Below are 22,992 nucleotides of genomic sequence, written 5' to 3' on the forward strand. Positions count from 1 at the left end.
GCCATATTTGCTATTCATTCTGCACATCAGGATGGTTTGTTCCTGTGCCCTCATTAAATACAGCCAGCTCTCTGGGATTCCTTTCACCCTCATATTAGCCTCCCAGTGGATCCCGACCATCAGTTCCCTAAGTGAGTCAAAGTCTGCTTCTCTGAACTCCAGGGTCTGTATTCTGCTGCTCTGCTTTCTTCCTTTTATCAGGATCCTGAACTTGACCATCTCACAGTCACTGCTGCCTAGGTTGCCACCCACTTCTACTTCCCCTACCAATTCTTCCCTGTTTGTGAGCAGCAGGTCAAAAGGAGCAAGGCTGCTAGTTGGTTCCTCCAGCACTTGCACCAGAAAGTTGTCCCCAACACTCTCCAAAAACTTCCTGGATTGTCTGTGCACGACTATTGCTCTCCCAGCAGATGTCAGGGTGATTGAAGTCCCCCATGAGAACCAGAGAAGGGTGGGTAAAAGTCTGTCACTTGAAAACACTGCCTAGGGGAAAGAGTGGGTGTGATGGGGTGCGACTCACCATGCTAGCACCTCTTGCTGGTCCTCTTGCATATCATCTCCACAGGTTGGTATGCTGACTCAGTGGTGTCTCGCCACCTGTCAGTTCTACCCCTGGACCCATGTCGCTCTAAGGACCACAGTATCCTTTTCAGGACATAGCCCTCCAGCTGTGCCACACTCTGTGCTTCTCTCCCCCCCCCCCACACTTCTGGGGAATGTACTGCAGTCCAATGATCCAGCCATTTCCTCAGTGGTGAGTTGGGGTGAGGTGTGGATCCAGGCCCCATGCAGTCCAGATCCCAGCCCAGGGACCCTGTAGATGGCAACCATGCTCTGCGTCTCCCCCAAACTCTCAATCTACTTCCCTGGCTGCTTCCCTGCAGCCCCAGCAACTTCCCTACCCTTGTCTCAAGACCTCAGCATGCCAGTCTTGGCAGTCAGCCAGAAGTTTACTCTCCAGATCCAGATCCTCCTGCAAGGTAGCCTGTCCTCCCTCCTTGAGCTCCAGGGAGTAACTAAACCTTCTCTTCTCTGCAGCTCTTCTTATACGGGCCTGCCTGGCCTTGACTGATTGCTCCTCGCAGCCCCTCTCCTATTTGCTGCTTTCTACACAGCCTCCCTAAGGCTTCATTAACCTCTTATCAGCCAATGCGGGGCAGATGCCCCATCACAGTGAGGGAAAAAGCTCTGCTGCAGCTCACCTCTGAGCCATCATGCCTGTGTTTATCTAGGCATGTCTAATGCACCAATCATTGTGAAATCTAATTGCAAATTATAAAGAATCACAACAATATATCATGCAGAATGAACATGTGCTCTACACTTTATTAGTTGCCATTGCTTAGATTTTTTTAAAAAAATTTCCTCCTCTTACTTTATTCTCCCTTAACTTCAAACTAGTCCTACCTTTTAGGGGGGGAAAGTGTGTGCAAATTTTTCCATTTAGCTATGAATGTGATTGGATTTGGGATCATTCTCATTTTCTCTGCTATAATGGTCCACAGCTGAAACCCTGAGAATTCTTTTCTGCCAGTTTCCCCCTGAACTCTGTCAACCCTAGTTTCGCCATTGAGTTCATATTTATTAGGAAATCACTGGTGAAGAGGCAATTTCTAAAGTAGTAAAGTCCTTGGACATGTAATGTTTTAAAGATCAGTACTAATACCTTGAATTTGTCCAGTATTAAATACAGCATTTACCTTAGTACTCCTCATCACAGGAGAGAAGCTGGAAGATTGAACCTTGTGGGACTTTGTACAAGACCAACCCCAATGGAGGGGCTGAAGACAGGCACCGGTGACCACTTCCATCAAACCTCAAGAAATAAGCATGCAAGGGAAGGAATATGTAGCTACTGCCCTTCATCCCACATGTGCAGGGCTTGGAAGTGAATGGAACTGCAAGAGGAATTTACATACAGGACAAGCACTCAAGGTGGAATATAACCCAGATATCAGGGTCAATCAACACTCTTATGTAAATTCTTTCATGACAAGATGGGAAAACCTTGTGGAGTTACAGGTTTTACAAAATTCTCAAATGTCGTCTTTGGAAAGCATAAAATAGTAGAAAACGAGAGGTCACAAAACTTCCTCCTTAGTAATTTAAGCCCATATCCAGTTGGTTACCTGGTTTGATCATGAGTGATTAAATTAGGGGAAGAACAGTATTTTTTTCTAGCTAGCTCTTCTCTTCCTCTCCCCACAATCCTGCCAAATTGTATGTTCTATACTGTCATATATTCCCTATAACCAGACTGGGGCATTAGTTCAATACCAACCCATCAGGAAAACTCCCATTTACTGAATCATCAATATTGCTTTCTGCAGCATCTGTGTTTTTCTTTAAAGTTTTTCCATGATTAGACCCAACATGGCTTAGCTTATAAAATGACATATTCATAGCCCAAGGTTGCAAGACAATGAATATTTGTAAACCTTTTTGCCAAACATACTTAAAGGTGTTTCACAGCATGGCTTCATGTTAGAGATGTCCCCACCTGTGCGGATTGCTCAAACAACACAGCTTATTTTCAGAGTCTGGTCAGTTCCCAAATTTATTATGTTTACCAAAGTGCAAAACAGACTGCCTGGAGTGACGTCACAGCTGATTAACTGGGTCTGCAAAAAAATTTCCATTAGTACTACTGTCCCCAGTGGAGATAACATTTCAGTTATGCAGTTACATCACAATTAGTTCCCAGGTATACAGTTATTTGGTGAGGGGAGGGAGGTTCCCTTGAATATAGGTCAGCATTAGGTTGCACAATGCAATCACATCATTTACAAAGGGAGTTAGAATTTTAAAAACAACACAGTGAAAGATTTTCCATATTTATGTTACAATTTAGGGAAACGTAATCACTGCACCAGACAACAGGCTGGGAGTCTTTGAGAATAGAGTTGTGTGAAAACTGTTGTAAGTGAAATAAAAAACTAGATCTGGGTGAAATATGTATAAAGGAAAAGAAAATGTCTTTGTTCCTCCCCCATCCACTGTACCAATTAAAATTTTACCTGGTTTTAAGTTCGATAAGTTCACAGAAATTGCCTGAAGTCTTATATTATTTCATGGAAAATGTTTTTACTATCTGAATTAAATGTCATTTTTATGTGAAAATCCACATTTTTTAAAAACGTTGAATAAGTTGTCAGAGGAGAGGGAGCTCTCCAGGGTGGAGGCGGTTAAGTACAAGTCTGCAAATCAGGGGGCTGTATGTTCTGTCTCCACCATTTCCATTGAGCTCCACCTACACTAGCTAAGCCCAAGTTAAACTCAACCACATTTCCTAGTTAAGACAGCCATGGTTTCCAGTATTGGCACTTTACAATCTCTGATCCTGCAGACTCTTGCTCACATGTATTAAGATGTGCATTAAGAAGGTAAATATTGTCTTTACCTTTGTATGGATGGCAAACTGAGACTTCGGCTTTGTCTACTCTACCAAGTTAGGTTGACCTAGTATATCACTATGGGCTGTGAAAAATTTTATACCTTGAGCAATGTAGTTAAGCCAACCTAAGCACTGTTGTAGACGCTGCTAGGTCGAAGGATGAATTCTACTGATATAGATACCACCTCTGAGAGAGGAAGAACTCCTTCCATCGCTGTAGTAAGTGCCATTGTAGTGCTTCTAGTGTATATACCTAAGGTCCAAGGCAGTGGCAGCGCCAGGATTAGAACCCGGGGTGAAATCTTGGCCCTACTAAATTCAATGGGAGTTTTTCCATTGATTTCAATACAGCCAATATATCACTCCCATTCCTAGTCCAAAACCATTAAACCACTCTTCCCCTGTATAAGGGACCAGGGACCAGAGTTCAGCACCTAGCACAGCTGATATTCCCACAGTGCCACCAGGCGGCTATGCAAAGGCACAGCCAGGGACCACTATGGAGAGTAAGCACCACAGGAAGTGCCATCCAAGAGACCCAGAGTGACTAGGGTTGTCAATTTGGGTTGGATGTATACCTAGCGGTTTCATCACAACATATGAATCTTTAATTAAAGATTCATCTTTAATTCTTGGAGACTCCATGACAATCATGGACGGTTGGCAATCCTAACAGTGACAGTACCCTTCAGCCCTCTGATTGGGCAAGCTCCCTTCTTAGCCCAAGAGGTTGCCCCAGGAAATTGTCTGGGCAATCACACAGATTTTGGTCTGCTGCAATGCCAGACATTGCTTGATTTCCTGATCTCCAGCCTGACTCTGACCCTGATTCCTGCCTCTTTAGTCTAACCTCATACTGCCTCTGACTCCAGCCTGACAGTGACCCTGACTCTTGCTTCCCGATTACAGCCTGCTACTACCTCTGGTCTCTGACACTGGCCTGACTGTTGCTTACAGAACCTGGCTCTTGCAATTCCTCCAGCTCCAGCCTGATGACTACTGTCCCTGGTGGGCAGAATTCTGCACAGCTGTGACTGCCAACCCAGTCTGCCTAAGTGCCTGTCCATTACACCCTGCAAGTCATACTATCTCTCAAACTCTATTCCTATTTTCTGTATCTGAAAGACAAAATTACGTTGAACTACTAAATAATATTTGTAAATTATTACTGATTACTGGAACTGATATCAGGTTGGAAGTGAGCACGTTGAAGATGAAATGGATGTGGAATGAGGATTGTACAGCAGGAATTATCACTGTAAATGGGAAAAATAGAGGTGGACAAATATTTTTACCTGGGTCAGCAGCTGAACAGAGACAACTCATTCAAAGGGGAATGCAGTAGGAGGCGTAAGGCAGAGTAGACAAGTTTCAACAAAATAAAGATGTTTCTAACGGATGATGAACTGCCCATGAAGAAAAGGAAAGAACTGTTTAACTCCACTGTTCTTCCAGCAATGATATACGGAGCAGAAAGCTGGTCAACAACGAAAGTGGAGGAAGAAAAATTCGCTGTCACCCAGAGAGCAATGGAAAGGCGAATGTGTAAGATATTGCGCCGTGATCATATATGGAATGAGGAGATCATAAAAGTGTACAGAGGTGACCGATGTAGTGCAGGCGATGTACGACACAAAGCGAAGATGGGCAGGTCATGTAGTCCACAGGCAAGAAAATAGGGGGACAACCCGTCTCAGTGACTGGATCCCCAGAGACCACAAGCGACCGCTGGATAGACCGAAAATGCACTGGGCAGATCCCATGACAAAACTCTTTGGTCAGAAATGGAAAGAATGTGCTCGCAACAAAATAGAATGGTGTGGTGTCAACTTGCACTTGTGGAGGGACGGTCGAGGACAAGCCAGACAAAGGTTTGGGTTTTGGGATTTTTTTTTAAAGACTGATAAATATGCCACCATATCCTTTTTTAATCCTATTTATCACCTATCTTTATGAACTGCCTAGAAAGAGAACTGACCTTTTTAATTAGTATAGTTTGTCAAATAAATGTAACTGTTTGAAATTTTTGAAAAATGTTTGGCTTTCCATCTTAATTGTTTCCCCTTTTTCCTGATTTTCCTTTTATTCAGTGGCAAAATGGAGAAAAAGAAAAAACCTCCAAAAATGTGGATTAATAAAAAAGAAATTTTTGAACTCTTAAAAAATAGTTTTCAATTTTTTCAGGGATTCTCCTCCCCCTCCTTTCCCTCCCTGTTTTTGACCAGTTCTAATTACAAATCACTGCCATCTTGCTTTGTTTGGCTAGTATAAATTTTTAATTAAAATGGACTTTTGAGTACTTTTATGCTACATTGCGAATAACTTTTAGTCCCTTAAATTTTGCAAATAAATACATGCAATTTTTGGTGTTTGTGAAATCACAGAAAAATGTTCAGAGCAGCTCTAAATGAAACTAGACATTTTTTTCTCTTTTTTTTTTTTTTTTTTTGGTAAATGGTGCTAAGCCAGCCACTTTTTCACACGTTTTGTGAAACGCCGTTGATCATTTTGGGATCATTGGTTACACACGTTGCACACCACAGCAACTGTGTTGCACATCACAGCAACAGTGGAAGAGGATGGTCAAATGGAATAGCCATTTGTTGTGACAATTTTTCAAACTGATCTCATCCACATAATCATCCCTGCTCACAATTTTTACAAGCAGATCAACTGAAGAAGGAAATCTAAGCAGTTAGGCCAAAACGTCTGAAAAACGTCCAAAGAAGCTCATACTGTTACTCATCTTTTCCCTCTTTATTTTGGTGTTCAATTTGAGACACTTTAAAAGGGTCCAATTTTGAGAAGTGGGTGCTTGGTGCTTTCTGAAAACCAACGCTTTCTGAAAAGACCTCTTTTTAGAGGTCTTCAGTTTATAACCCAAAAACTGAGACCCCCAAAATTACTAGTCACTTGTGAAAATCTTGGCCTTAGATTTTTTTCTAGTTTTACATTTAAAAAAAAAGTAGAAAGTGCTTTAGTTTATTTTTATTGGGGGCAAGGAGGAAAAGCTGGGTATAAAAGCATGTGTAATAGGATGTGTTTGAGGCTTTCTTGTTTTGATTTGTTTGAAGAGCGAGAAAGTTTCAAATAAACCATGGCAAAGGATAAGGAAGAGGAAAGGTCCAGGAAAGAGGACGCATTTGCAAAATCTTAACAAAAAAAGAGTGAACTATGCAACTGGGCCGCTAAGCTACTCAGTTTTCTTCATAACGAAAGATTGAGACATTTCTAAGCTGGAAGCCAGCAATACGACAGAGAAAAAATATTGGCAAAAGCTTGATTTTATGGAGTTTTTGTAGACTCAACAAGCAACACAACCCAACCCACTGGGACCCAAACTAACCAATGTACTATATTGTAGAAGTAACAAAAGGAAACTGATAAAGCAAAATCTAGATAAAGAAATATAGACTTCAGTTTGCAAGTTAAATTTAATAACTGAAACATTTTCTCTAATACTGCATATGTCAATACTGTGTCATGGCCCTTCTGCAGTTTCCATTCCCAGGCACCTCTTTCTTTTACGTTACCTCCTTGCCAACTGACACATCATCTGTATCTTAATTCTGCAGTTTTCAGCTAAAGTCACATTTTTAAAATGTGGTCTCTAGTTCTATGTGTGAAGGTATTTTTTCCACCTATGAATACCTAAATGATGACTTTAAACATGTCAACACCATTTTTCTAATACCTTATCCTTATACTTGAGTTGATGTAAAGAACGATTTACAATATTTACCCTCAGATGCATATTTCCCCCGCCCACCACCACCACTGCTGGGTGTAAAACACATTTAGCTTGGTCTGATACAGAAAGAGGCTATAGAATTGAGTCTGGTCCTGCAGTGCACACTTATGCAAAGCACTGGTAGGGAGCTTTGCCTAAGTCAACAGTGAGTAAGAAAGGTTTCAGAGTAGCAGCAGTGTTAGTCTGTATTCGCAAAAAGAAAAGGAGTACTTGTGGCACCTTAGAGACTAACAAATTTATTAGAGCATAAGCTTTCGTGAGCTACAGCTCACTTCATCGGATGCATTTGGTGGAAAAGACAGAGGAGAGATTTATATACACACACAGAGAACATGAAACAATGGGTTTATCATACACACTGTAAGGAGAGTGATCACTTAAGATAAGCCATCACCAGCAGCAGGGGGGGGGGAAAAGGAGGAAAACCTTTCATGGTGACAAGCAAGGTAGGCTAATTCCAGCAGTTAACAAGAATATCAGAGGAACAGTGGGGGGTGGGGTGGGAGGGAGTAATACCATGGGGAAATAGTTTTACTTTGTGTAATGATTCATCCATTCCCAGTCTCTATTCAAGCCTAAGTTAATTGTATCCAGTTTGCAAAATTAATTCCAATTCAGCAGTCTCTCATTGGAGTCTGTTTTTGAAGCTTTTTTGTTGAAGGATAGCCACTCTTAGGTCTGTGATCGAGTGACCAGAGAGATTGAAGTGTTCTCCAACTGGTTTTTGAATGTTATAATTCTTGACGTCTGATTTATGTCCATTTATTCTTTTACGTAGAGACTGTCCAGTTTGGCCAATGTACATGGCAGAGGGGCATTGCTGGCACATGATGACATATGGCACATTGGTAGATGTGCAGGTCAACGAGCCTCTGATAGTGTGGCTGATGTGATTAGACCCTATGATGGTATCCCCTGAATAGATATGTGGGCAGAGTTGGCAACGGGCTTTGTTGCAAGGATAGGTTCCTGGGTTAGTGGTTCTGTTGTGTGGTGTGTGGTTGCTGGTGAGTATTTGCTTCAGATTGGGGGGCTGTCTGTAAGCAAGGACTGGCCTGTCTCCCAAGATCTGTGAGAGTGATGGGTCGTCCTTCAGGATAGGTTGTAGATCCTTGATGATGCGTTGGAGAGGTTTTAGTTGGGGGCTGAAGGTGATGGCTAGTGGCGTTCTGTTATTTTCTTTGTTGGGCCTGTCCTGTAGTAGGTGATTCTATCTGCTACCCAAGATCCATAAACCTGGAAATCCTGGACGCCCCATCATCTCAGGCATTGGCACCCTGACAGCAGAATTGTCTGGCTATGTAGACTCCCTCCTCAGGTCCTTCGTTACCAGCACTCCCAACTATCTTCGAGACACTACAGACTTCCTGAGGAAACTACAATCCATTGGTGATCTTTCTAAAAACACCATCCTAGCCACCATGGATGTAGAAGCCCTCTACACCAACATTCCACACAAAGATGGACTACAAGCCGTCAGGAACAGTATCCCCGATACTGTCACGGCTAACCTGGTGGCTGAACTTTGTGACTTTGTCCTCACCCATAACTATTTCACATTTGGGGACAATGTATACCTTCAAATCAGCGGCACTGCGATGGGTACCCGCATGGCCCCACAGTATGCCAACATTTTTATGGCTGACTTAGAACAACGCTTCCTCAGCTCTCGTCCCCTAATGCCCCTACTCTACTTGCGCTACATTGATGACATCTTCATCATCTGGACCCATGGAAAAGAAGCTCTTGAGGAATTCCACCATGATTTCAACAATTTCCATCCCACCATCAACCTCAGCCTGGACCAGTCCACACAAGAGATCCACTTCCTGGACACTACGGTGCTAATAAGTGATGGTCACATAAACACCACCCTATATCGGAAACCTACTGACCGCTATTCCTACCTACATGCCTCTAGCTTTCATCCAGATCATACCACTCGATCCATTGTCTACAGCCAAGCTCTACGATATAACCGCATTTGCTCCAACCCCTCAGACAGAGACAAACACCTACAAGATCTCTATTATGCATTCCTACAACTACAATACCCACCTGCTGAAGTGAAGAAACAGATTGACAGAGCCAGAAGAGTACCCAGAAGTCACCTACTACAGGACAGGCCCAACAAAGAAAATAACAGAACGCCACTAGCCATCACCTTCAGCCCCCAACTAAAACCTCTCCAATGCATCATCAAGGATCTACAACCTATCCTGAAGGACGACCCATCACTCTCACAGATCTTGGGAGACAGGCCAGTCCTTGCTTACAGACAGCCCCCCAATCTGAAGCAAATACTCACCAGCAACCACACACCACACAACAGAACCACTAACCCAGGAACCTATCTTGCAACAAAGCCCGTTGCCAACTCTGTCCACATATCTATTCAGGGGATACCATCATAGGGCCTAATCACATCAGCCACACTATCAGAGGCTCGTTCACCTGCGCATCTACCAATGTGATATATGCCATCATGTACTAGCAATGCCCCTCTGCCATGTACATTGGCCAAACTGGACAGTCTCTACGTAAAAGAATGAATGGACACAAATCAGACGTCAAGAATTATAACATTCAAAAACCAGTTGGAGAACACTTCAATCTCTCTGGTCACTCGATCACAGACCTAAGAGTGGCTATACTTCAACAAAAAAGCTTCAAAAACAGACTCCAAGGAGAGACTGCTGAATTGGAATTAATTTGCAAACTGGATACAATTAACTTAGGCTTGAATAGAGACTGGGAATGGATGAGTCATTACACAAAGTAAAACTATTTCCCCATGGTATTTCTCCCCCCCACCCCACCTCCCACTGTTCCTCTGATATTCTTGTTAACTGCTGGAATTAGCCTACCTTGCTTGTCACCATGAAAGGTTTTCCTCCTTCCCCCCCCCTGCTGCTGGTGATGGCTTATCTTAAGTGATCACTCTCCTTACAGTGTGTATGATAAACCCATTGTTTCATGTTCTCTGTGTGTGTATATAAATCTCTCCTCTGTTTTTTCCACCGAATGCATCCGATGAAGTGAGCTGTAGCTCATGAAAGCTTATGCTCTAATAAATTTGTTAGTCTCTAAGGTGCCACAAGTACTCCTTTTCTTTTAGTGAGTAAGAAAGTAAGAGTACAGGGCTGGCTCTCAGGGGTATCTGCAAATTCTTTGGTTTTGTCTTTAGTCTTCAACATTTTGTTCAGTGTGAAAGGATGACAAGCAAGGGACATTGGGTTCTTGTTCAATAATATTACCTGTCAGTTTGTCAATCAGCCACAACATTCTGTTCTGCAAGCGTTATTGTTACGCTGAACAGATCCTCCAATGGCACACTATACCCACCAACAGCAGCAGAGGTAGCTCCATGAAAACCAAGCATTGCTCACAAACCCCTTGAAATAGGCAGAGGGACACATTCTCCAGCCCTATGGCCCACAGGATCTTCACACTGGCTGTGGTCCCCAGCCCCAGCTCTCAGCTGCCCAGCTGGAAGGAAGGTATATTCCAGAGGACATCCCTTGGCAGCTGCTGCATGTGGTGCTTCAGAGTGGTGGGGAATTAGAGATGGTCAAAAACTGGAGAAAAGATAAACATGGCCACATACTGTAGTAATATTTTTGCTTATATGCACAGGAAGATTTTTGTACCCTTGGCAAACCCCATTCATCTCTGAGACACAGAGGCCCATTTGTAGTTCACCACACTGTGTCAGCAACTCTTCTCAGGCCTTACCTACTCACTACACCTCATACACTGGTATCATGATATTTATTTAAACGGTGACACTTAATACCTCATTTGAAATCTAATACCACACTGGTCATTAGTGCCACTGTGAAATGTTTGTAACAACTCTGTAAATGAAATGATGGATACTCACTGCTATTCTGTCCCAGAGACTAATCGGACAAAGGTGACAAAACAGGTTTCTTCTACAGAAAGGGGAAAGAAAATATGGTGGCAGATGCCTTGTGCAGAAAAGAGGGCTCTGACCTGCTGCCTCTGGGTCAGCCAATCCTCCTTCTGCTTTGTAAGGGGGAAGGTGTGATCATAAACTCCAATGTATTCACACCCTACACGCTATTGAATAATCTTTGTACAAAATATGTCTTGTGAGGTATCATTTGAAAATGAATAATTCACTGATCATTAATATTCTTGTGTGATGTATCTACATGGTGGGTATTAAGAGTTATTGATGTATGCTGGACTCATTACTAAAGTGTGTTTAAACCAGGCATGTCAGGGGAAGTTGGTAGACAGGTCAGCCTTAGACAAAGGAAGGTGTATTTTCTTCTCTGACCACTCTGGTCATCAGGTAGAGACAATGAAGGTCCATTTTTACATACCAAGTCAACAAAGCTATTAAGCAAACAAGTGGGGCAGGAGACAGCATGGCATCAACATTCTACTGGAAATAGAAACTTGGGTTGAGTTTTAGTTTTCAAAGAATCCATTTCAAAGGGTTACTGGTTTATAGAAACAGGGGCAGATCCTGAACTGATAAGCAATTGAATCAATTGATTGGATACAATATTACTGTACTATAAAAGTGTACAAAGTGAAGTTTTTTTTCTAAAAGCAAATGACACACTGGTGATTAATATCATAATGAAATGTATGTATTATGATATTCAGCTTTCCAGTCTATGGCCAAACAGTCTCACCCAGACAGGCGAGAAGGCAGCTATTTACCTGTCTCCCACGTAAATTAAGGATGGTGGCATCAAAACAAGGAATGCCTCATTTACATACAGGTAGATGGAAAGCCCACAGGAAGGGAAGCATGAGGTCATCCTGCCTCTGGAAACAAAGTAATCGAACTGTTGAAGATATAAGTGAAGACAGAAGCCATCTTTGGTATCCATCACTAGACAGACAAGAGAACAGAGCTCTTGCAAGCTGAAAAAGATGGGTCCTTCAATCAAGGGGTGACTGAAGTCTCTGGAAACTGAATATAGGTGAGAAACCTGCTTAGGCAAAGATCTTTCACCCAAAGGAAGCCAGCACCTTGTACTTCTGTTGAAGGTCTTGGCTTTGGAAAAGTCAGCCATGGCTGGGAAGAAGGAAAATAGGTGAGAGACACCAGCTTGAACAAAAAGTCTATACCTTGCTAGATTTTTAGAGGTACGATTTCACTTTTAATGACTTGTAACCCTTTTAACTTTTTTATTTAACCTATGTCCCATTGTTAATAAAGATGAACAAATGAACCCTATTATTTCTCAGAACTCTCCAGGAGAGGGCTGGATATTACAGAGCACCTGTTTTTGGCAAAATTCAGGACTGGGGTGAGTTGGGGTTGCTTTGCTGGTTATAACCAAGGCTTGTGGAAGCCAGCGTGGGGTTGTAGACAGGCTGTTGGGATCAGAGTTGCTGAACCAGGGCTGGCTGCTTAGCACACAGACACTCAGAGTCTGACCTGCATGCTAGTAGGCTGACAGTGAGCATCCCAGGAAAGCATTGTGAGGCAATCAAGGTTACAGGGTAAGAGGCAATACAACCTCTCACTGGTCTGAATTTCATCCCAAACCCAGTAATCATCTCCCAGCCCACCCAATCAATTCCCCACTATAGACCCTTGAACTGCAGAATGTTCTCTGGAGTCTGGAAGAGAGAAGAATGCTGCCACGAATGTAGCTAACCACTCCCACCTCTTGGATCTTCTCCATCAATGGATGGGAATGAGGTTGGAGAATGAACCAACCTAGATTTTATATATCTGTCAGAGACTAACACAGGACACTCAGAAGTTGATATGGTAAATAATGATAGTCAGGTATGACTCTGCAGGCTTTCATCCTCATGGAAAACAATTTATCTGTCACACAATGTAACTCCTACTCTTCTGTATAAGTGAGAAAGCTACCTAAGTACTGTGTTTATGGCTTTAGAATTACAAGCGAGTATCAAGAACTGGTGCCTTTCTCAGTTGCAAAGAAAAAGAAAATGAAGATAATTAATGTGTTGTCCACATGGAACTTGAAAATTCTTTAGTCTAGGGAATACAATGTGCACCAGTTCTTCTCACTTACACTGAGGTGGGAAGTACAGTAACTATTCTGGATTTAATCAAAGCCTTCCCTAAGCCTTAATTTCTGCATTTGATTTAATAATATTCAATGAAGCCTTTATAGTAACTATCAAAGTATTAATAAACCCAAACCAATGCTTTTCTCCACTGTGAAATGGTCCATTATTTTGCTGTTTTATTTAAGAAGTGTTTTTCATAAACCACGGAAAAACCCAAAATACATAAATATGATTGGACCAGCTGGTGTTAACTGACATAGTCCCACTGATCTCAGAGCTGGTCAGATGAGGATCTGGCCTGATTAGCAACAACTTTTGCTGAATCTCAGCAAAAAGTGTCAACCTAAAAACTAGTAAATGGAGGAGAGAGATGTTCCAGAAGGACAGTATTCAGCTAAAACAAACTCCTTTCTGGGCAAAAAAGCCATATATCTAGATCCTTCACACACACATACACACACACACTTTTTCTTTTCATATGCTATTCTGCAGTTACCTGGGAGGTCTGCCTCAGAAAACCAAAGTGCTGCATCGTTATCTCTCTGTAGTTTTCACCATGCTGTTATCTGCAGGACAAGTCCTGATTCTCCAGAGCCACAGAAGTGCAGCTTAAAAAAAAATCTAATCTAATTTGGAACAATAGCATGTCCCCACTAACCACAAACACAGCATCTCAGGACAAACAACCTTGTGGGCCTCGGTGGTAGTAATTTTCAAACTTGTATTCTTCAGATTTGATTCTACAATATGAACATTGTATTTTCTCTGACATGTTCCTTTACATATGTGAGAGTTCACACTATTCATTTGCAGGGAGACCATTGCTAATAACGTGACATAGCTTTGCTTGCAAAAATGAACCACAACAAGCAGAATTTCTCTTTTGCCCATCCTCTCCATTCCTCTGATACATTATATTCATTTTTGCAAAGAAAAAAAAAAAAACTTTCCCTGGCACAAATGGGATAGATTGCAATAGCAAAACTTTTTTTACTACATTTCTGTAACGCAGATGAAAAACCAAACTTGCTTGATTTGCCAGCTTTCTGCAGCTAAAGATGGGTTGGGTGAATAGTTTGCATTAGGGCTGTCAAGCAATTAAAAAAATTAATAGTGATTAATCATGCGTTTAACAGTTAATCATGATTAATCAAACTGTTAAACAATAATAAAATACCATTATTTAAATATTTTTGGATGTTTTCTACATTTTCATATATATTGATTTAAATTACAACACAAAGTTTACAATGTTCACTTTATTTTTGATTACAAATATTTGTGCTATAAAAACAAAAGAAATAGGATTTTTCAATTCATCTCATACAAGTACTGTAATACAATCTCTATCATGAAAGTTGAACTTACAAATGTAAAATTATGTACAAAAAAAAACTGCATTCAAAAATAAAACAATGTAAAACTTAAGAGCCTACAAGTCCACTCAGTCCTATTTCTTGTTCAGCCAATCGCTCAGACAAATAAGTTTGTTTACATTTGCAGGAGATAATGCTGCCTGCTTCTTGTTTACAAATATCACCTGACAGTGAAAACAGGTGTTCTCATGGCACTGTTGTTGCCGGTGTTGCAAGATATTTATGTGCCAGATGCGTTAAAGCACGTGTTGAAGCATATCCCTTCATATTTCAGCCACCATTTCAAAGGACGCAAGTCCATGTTAATGAAGGGTTTTGCTCGATAACGATCCAGAGCAGTACAGACCGACGCATGTTCACTTTCATCATCTCAGTCAGATGCCACCAGCAGAAGGTTGATTCTTTTTGTTGGTTCGAGTTCTGTAGTTTGCACATAGGAGTGTTGCTCTTTTAAGACTTCTGAAAGCATGCTCCTCATCTCATCCCTCTCAGATTTTGGAAGATCCTTCAGATTCTTAAACCTTCAGTCGAGTGCTGTAGCTATCTTTAGAAATCTCACATTGGTACCTTCTTTGCATTTTGTCAAATCTGCAGTGAAAGTGTTCTTAAAATGAAGATGTGCTGGGTCATCATCCGAGACTGCTATAACATGAAATATATGGCAGAATGCAGGTAAAACTGAGCAGGAGACGTACTGTTCTCCCCCAAGGAGTTCAATCACAAATTTAATTAATGAATTATTTTTTTAATGAGCGTCATCAGCATGGAAGCCTGTCCTCTGGAATGGTGGCTGAAGGATGAAGGGGCATATGAATGTTTAGCATATCTGGCACGTAAATACCTTGCAATGCCGGCTACAAAAGTGCTACGCGAATGCCTGTTCTCACTTTCAGGTGACATTGTAAATAAGAAGTTTTACATTGCTTTGTTTTTGAGTGCAATTACGTAACAAATAAAATCTACATTTATAAAGTTGCACTTTCACGACAAAGGGATTGCATTACGGTACTGTATGAGGTGAACTGAAAAATATTATCTCTTTTGTTTATGATTTTCACTATGCAAATATTTATAATAAAAAATATAAAGTGAGCACTGTATACGTAGTATTCTTTGTTGTAATTGAAATAAATATATTTGAAAATGTAGAGTAACATCTAAAAATATTTAATAAATTTCAAATGGTATTTTACTGTTTAACAGTGTGATCAAAACTGCAATTAATGATTAATTTTTTTAATCCTGATTAATTTTGAGTTAATTGCATGAGTTATCTACGTTTAATCAACAGCCCTAGTTTATATTTTGTTGCAAGAAGTTCCTCCTCTTTGAAATCAGTGTGAAAGCTTTTTAATTTGAAAAAAATGTGAGAACTGAAGTCTACTGGGGTTTGACTTTGCTACTTTTCCAAGAACTTGGAAATTATAGGACCAAATTCTACTTTGATTTACAGTAGCGTAAATCCAGAACAACAATCAACTTCATTGAATTTGGTCTGCATTTACAATAGTGAAGTAAAGCCAGAATTTAATTCATGATCCTCAGAGAAATGCAGTGTACATAACACTGACCTAAAGAAACACCAAAAACAATGCGTATTGTTTGGTATGCATGCTACAATTCATAAGAGAACAGAAAATCTACAATATTCCTTTAGGGAGGCCTGGCAAACGGAAGCTCGGAGAAGCTGATAAAGCCCATTTAGAAAAAGTCAGCACATGAGATATTATCTGATGTATTGTTTTGACTCTCAATAGGCTTAATTTTTTATTTTTGCACATTTTAATAACTTAAGACGTAAAATGTTATTATTTATTCATAGTACAATAATCTTCCATAGGCCTTAACCAGGATCAGGGCCTCTTTGTGAAAGGTAATGTACAAACACATGGTCTTACAATCTGAAGGTATGGGTAGACTAGAGTTTGCGGATCTATTGTCATTCAAGTTAACCTGAATGACAATTAACTCAAGTTAACAATTGTAAATGACAGTCTAGATGCTCCACAAACATTTGTTCCAGGACACAGGTTTACTTTAGGATGAATCCTAGAGTAAACCACAAACATTTGTGGTGTGTCTAGACTAGCATTTACAATTGTGTTGATTAACTTAAGTTAATTGGCAATCAGTTAATTTGAGTTATAACAGGACCACGAACAACTCTCTGGGACTGAAAAAGACAAAGAGTTTACAGTCTAGAGCCCTGTGCACATGTATTAGCTAGCATGTACTGAACACATTCATTTTCCTAGTTTACAAAGGGCTGTTAAAAAAAACCACAACACACAACAACCCACAACAGAAAAAAGTGGTGGGGAGAAAAGGGTACAACATGCAGTTCAAGTACAGGTATTCAGGTGATGAAAAAGAATAAAAAACAAAACGGACAAGATGTGGGTTTGTCTTTAGTTAATTAGTGGGCAGATGAGAAGGATGGGGTATGACCGGAGAGGGTGAGCAAGTTTCTTCAAACTTGCATTTTAACTTTTATTAAAAAAAAAAAAAAAAAAAAAAAAAAATGAAGTTTTCCCTCTCACCACCTATTGATTGTAGCTGGCAGCAGATGTGAGCCCATTCCCTCGATAAAGACACGGTCCTAGTGAGGGGATGCAATCTTATCTGGGCAGGAGATGTTGTTGTGTGTGTTGGGGTTGCCCTAATAACAGCAGCAGTGCTGTTTACCCAGTCATCACTCCCACTATGAAAGTAGCAGAAGGCAATTACAACTATGAAAACTATAAAAAATAGGTACCACCTATTAATGTTACCTCTCCTGCATATTATTATAAAATCTCATTATAAAAAAAGAGAAAAAGAGTGGATGATCTAGCTCAGAGTTTGAAGATGCCAGGAAGTGGTAAGAAAGGGCAGCAGTTGTAGAGAAGGGTAGGGACCGAGATTATAGAATGGCATTTCCTTGTGTCCTTCTACCATTCCAACCTATATACTTTCTTCTCTGTGGCCACTGCTTCCTAACACACTTTTCCTCCCCACTTCCCTCCTTTAAGTTCCACTTATATATATAGTGTCTCCAAAGATGCACACAAAACCTAAACCTCTCCGCAGAGCGCTAACAAAATAAGCAAGCTCTTCAGACTAAGAACTCTGCCTCTTTGCCTTAAGCATTTGGATACTATACAAACAATAATTTCAACAATAGGAGAGTAGTATAGCACGTTGGAGTAGTGCTCTGGTCTCCACCTTCGATAGAGGAAGAAAAGTCCTCCTAGTGATTGTCTCTGTTCAGCTTATGGTCGGAGAAGCCAAATACCATCCTTTTTGGATGTCTATTCTGTTTCCAGAAGAACCAAAAACACAAAAATCCAGCTCATGTCACGAACACAAAAGACAGACTATAGTTAGTTTAGACAATTAACCACTTCAGTATTTCTAATGTGTTTATTGTGTTGTTATCACTACCATTTATATTGCATTAGAACCCAAAAGGGCTGATTCCATATCCTGGATTGGAGTCAAGATTACGAAACTGTTGTGCAAGGTGCTGTAGAAATACAGCAAACAGAATTCCTGACCTGATGAATGTACAGTCTGGGAATATTTGAGCACTCTACCTATGCTAGAATTGTATATATACTATATTTATGGCCTTCAGAGGTGAAAGTAAGCCGGTATGGTCCGGCATACCAGCAAGAGCCAGTACGCTATGTCAGATCGGACCGGCTTCCCCAGTGATTTAAAGGGCCCAGGGCTCCCTGCAGCAGCCGAGCCCAGCTGCTGGAGCCCCGGGGTCGCGGCGGCAGGGCTCCAGCGGTGATTTAAAGGACCAGAGGCTCTGGCCACTGTGGGGAGCCCCAGGCCCTTAAAATTGTTGCCCGAGCCCCGGGGTAGCAGCCGAAGGGCTCTGGCAGTGATTTAAAGGGCCTGGGGCTCTCGCTGCAGGGAGCCCCGGGCCCTTTAAATTGCCATCTGAACCCCGCTCCCGGAGCCCTGGGGTAGTGGCGGCGGGGCTCTGGTGGTGATTTAAAGGGCCCTGGAGCTCCCAGCTGCTGCTACCACAGGGACGCCCCAAGCCCTTTAAATCTCCACCCGAGCCCAGGAGTAGCGGCAGCAGCTGGGAGCCCCTGGGACTCCAATGATTTAAAGGGCCTGGAGCTCCGGCTGTGGTAGTAGCGGCCGGAGCCCCAGACCCTTTAAATCGCACCTGAGCTCCCAGCCGCCTCTGTAGCTGGTAGCTCTGGGGGTGATTTAAAGAGCCCGGGGCTCCCAGCTGCCGCTACTGCAGCCGGAGCCCCAGGGCCTTTAAATCTTGATTTAAAGGGCCCAGGTATTCAAAGGTCCCGCCTCTTCCAGTTGAGGCCACGCCCCCTGCTCAGGACTCCAGCGTACCAGTAAGTCCTTTAATTTACTTTCAACCCTGATGGCCTTAGGCATATATTTGGTGCCATTTTCAATGCTATCGCAATACAGTATCATCCCTGAGAGCAATATTTATGGAAGACTTCACCACACTTGCTACAGATAAAGCGCTGAAAGCCATGAAATTCTAAGTCTTAAAATGCCTATCAACTATGTGACAAAAAGCACCGCCATGTGATTAAAGGAGAGTGTCAGCTGTGATTCTAAGTTTCTGGACTTTTTTTTAATCACAGTGCTATTGTTGTTTAAGCGGTGTGTTAATATCTATCTGTCTGTAAAGGCAGTGCCCTTTATTTATATAATAAAATAATAGACCTATACTTCTTTAGTTAAGCAAAGCTGTGGGAAATTACTGGCCTGTAGGGATAGACTGGCAGAGCATTAGTCACAGCCTCAGTTACACATGAATGTGTATGAAAGGAATAAGAAAAAAAAAAAATCAGACAATTTAGAAGTAACAACAATCACTGTATCTGTAGACTAACCTAAAATGAGTTTTATAATTCTGTAATGAGTTCCATAGATCTTTCAATTCTTAGGAAAGATAAACTTTCAAGGAACCTATTAGGATAACAACATTATGACTTAATACAATTAGCGATAGCATGGAAAACTTCAGGCTGAGATAGCTGACAAGCCAGGAGAGTAACAGATAGCTCATCGGATGGGTTTTACAAGCTTACATCACTGGGTGGTCATACTAGGCATACCTAAATGTCTTCTGCCTGGGTGCAATCCTAGAATTGCCCCGAAGCACGATATGTGTCACATGCTGTCACAATTATGATTTTGGACAGTGCAAGTTTTGATTGAGCAAAACACAGTCTGATACAGATGGTAATAACATGTGGCTTGTCGAAACTAAAAAAAACCTAATATTAAGATGGTTAAAATCCTGATAGTTAGATTTATAGCAGTGATTGAAATGACCTGGAGGTGGGCAGCACAGCCATAGGATATTTTCTACAAGCTCAGGAAGCCCCCCCAAAATGAGTAGTCACAGAAGAATCTTTAAAGGACTTTTGCACTACTCTGTAGTGTATAAATGTTAAGTTTATTAAAGTGTGTTTGGGGTATTCCCTATACAGAGGGCTGAAAGTTCCAGAAATACTGCACTAACTACTGCAATTCATTAATACTGACTTTTTAATAGTATCCACTGTATTCATCTGTTGACATTTCTGGTATTTACAAAGGATGTAGTGATCCATTAGCGACTCATTAACAACCTGTAAAGCCTCCAAATTGTTCATTTAAAATCAAATTTTCACATAAGCCAGTTTTTAAAGTACTCAACATGCACAAGTAAGGCCAGTTTTTCAAAATACCTCACTCCCCTCTCCTGTAGGTACCTAAGTAAAAGTCTAGATTTTCAAAAAAAAAAAAAAAAAAAAAAAAAAAAAAAAAAAAAAAAAAAAAAGCTCATCACAATCTAACCATTTCTTCTGGTGCCTAAATGGAAGCTGAGCTCTTCTGAGCCCTGCTATTATATGCAATGTTATATTCCTATTATTTTCTCTTTGTCTTTCCTCTCCTCTCTCTCTAATTTTCTGTACCCTTCAGTCATGTCTGATTCCTAATTAGACTGCATATTCTCTGAGACAGGGGTATCTATTTTGTCCTTGTTTAGTGCCCAGCACAATAGGGTCCCAGTTCTCACTAGGGCCTCTGAACACTACTGTAATACAAATAAATAATACTAACAGGTCACTTGAAGTAGTTTCATCTAGATAGAAGGGAACTCTTTGTATGGTTAGGCATCTAGAGATTATTTTGCAGTTGTGGCAACATTTTTATGTCTTGCTTTTATGTCTAACACCACAATTAATTAATGGAAAGATTTCTTATATTGATCAATGCACAGGTTCTGATCTCAACTTCACTAGTGTAAATTTTGAGTAAATCCATTTAAGTCACAGGAGTTATTCTAGATTTACCCAGAGGTGACAAAGTGGGATTTAGCTTTTCATTTGCAGTGGGGATGATGAAAAATAACATGAAAGTTAACTGGTAAAGTCACAATAGCAGATATTCCCTTGTATGTCACTGAGTTACTGTGTGACACAGAGTATATCATATGCTGTTTTGACGGTATCATGCTGCAATTTAGGAAATTAACTCAAGTCATCACTTCAGAATAATTATAAGGTTAAATATTCCCGCTCCTCTGTCCTTAGAGAAATAAAAATATAAGGGAATGCAAAATACATAGCTCAATAACTGCAATTTGATCTTTGTTTCAGAATTCCTGCTTCAGGTATTTAAGCTTCAAGCTTACGTAAGCCTGTGACCCTAAAATGAAATCACTTTCACCCGACGAAGTTCAGTGTGGTGTTAAAATCATAAATCCTCATCTAAAGCCAGTTAAGCATTTAAAGGCATGATGAAGGCATAGAGCAATGTTCACATAAAAGTGCCTCCCACCTCCAGTCATATTTTTAATGACCCAGAGGCAACAGCAGGTTAGTAGCAAACCACAACATTTCACGATTTAAACTCCGTTGCCATTTTACTACTACTCAACTGGAGATTACTGACATCCATAGGGTTGGCATTAACAAAGCATGGCACCAGAACATTCTATTTTAATAATGACACTGGGCTATGGATTCTACACCTAAACACAAGTCACCTCATGGAGTCATTTTGTGGAATCCAGGAAAGTTTTGATGTCTGAATAGTGTCTTCCTCTGCAAGTAGTTTCACTGAAACCAGCACAATTACACTCTGAGTAGGGTATTAATCAACATGAATAAAGCTACCAGAACCAGGCTATGTCACAGATAAAAACCCAAGTTTATCATTCACAAATCAAGAAAGTATGAAAATAGGAAAAGTCAAGACACGTTAGACAGATTCTTGGCTGAAGCAATAGGCCTTGTACTCATTTAAAAGCTGACAAATTTAGTCAACAATCCAAGTTCCACAGTCCAGAACCCTCCACTATTTTTGCACTCCTCAGTGGGGTACATCATGGTACTGTCAGCAAAGCATCTCATCTGATCAGTGTGTGCTGAAGATCCACCATACTTGCTTCCTTGAAAGGGAACATCTCAGATTATTATTGCACCTTAGTCAGCATATCAGATAACTGGTTTCAGAAAAGAAACATGGGCATAAGAACTTTAAGAGAAACAGAACTCCCCCTCCCCTCCATCAAAACAACAAACAACAAGAACTGTTAATACAGTTGGTTGAGAATGCTTTCCCCATTCAAAATTATTTACTAGACAGTTATCCAGCACTTGAGAATGTACTTATAAATCAGGAAATTCTCAATTTAAGGACCCATTACCAACCTTGACTTTATCCCTCATCTGTCTATTAAGCTATTTTCTTTGTGCACCCTGTGACAGATATTATAGACACATGGGATATCTTTGAGTCTATTGCATCAGCTTCATAACTATATTGATATGTCTGGGCTAGGGTTTTTATTTTAGCTCCCTGGGGAAGTTACAGGAATTACAGGAGATTGTGCAGGAACTAAAATCACTGAGGGACAGTTAAATGCCAATCCCTAGGCACTTAAATAAGGCTGGAGAAGCCTCAGCCCCTGGGAGAAATTGCATAGGCTCGCTTGAACTGGTTGAAGAAGGCTGCCAAACAAAGAACTGAGAAGTGCATAAAGTGACTAGCCTGACATAGGGGAGAGAAGTCACCGTCACTCAATCTAAGAACTGACATGACCAGTGATTCGAAGGGACCCAGACTCTGTGGGAAGGGTTTGAAGTTCTTTGTTCCCGTCAGGGTCTCCATACAGGAGTGACAGGGTGACTGTATCATAAGAAAGAAAAGGAGTACTTGTGGCACCTTTAGAGAGTAAACAAATTTGAGCATAAGCTTTCGTGAGCTACAGCTCACTTCATCAGTGCATGCATGCTCAAATAAATTTGTTAGTCTCTAAAGGTGCCACAAGTACTCCTTTTCTTTTTTGTGAATACAGACTAAACACGGCTGCTACTCTGAAACCTGTATCATAAGCTAAGACTGGCATGTAAGCTGTTAATTGTTCTTAAGATATGTTCTCTAATGATTTTGTTCTGAATAAACAC

Source organism: Dermochelys coriacea, chromosome 1 (assembly GCF_009764565.3).
Source record: "Dermochelys coriacea isolate rDerCor1 chromosome 1, rDerCor1.pri.v4, whole genome shotgun sequence".
NCBI classification, from domain to species: Eukaryota; Metazoa; Chordata; order Testudines; family Dermochelyidae; genus Dermochelys; species Dermochelys coriacea.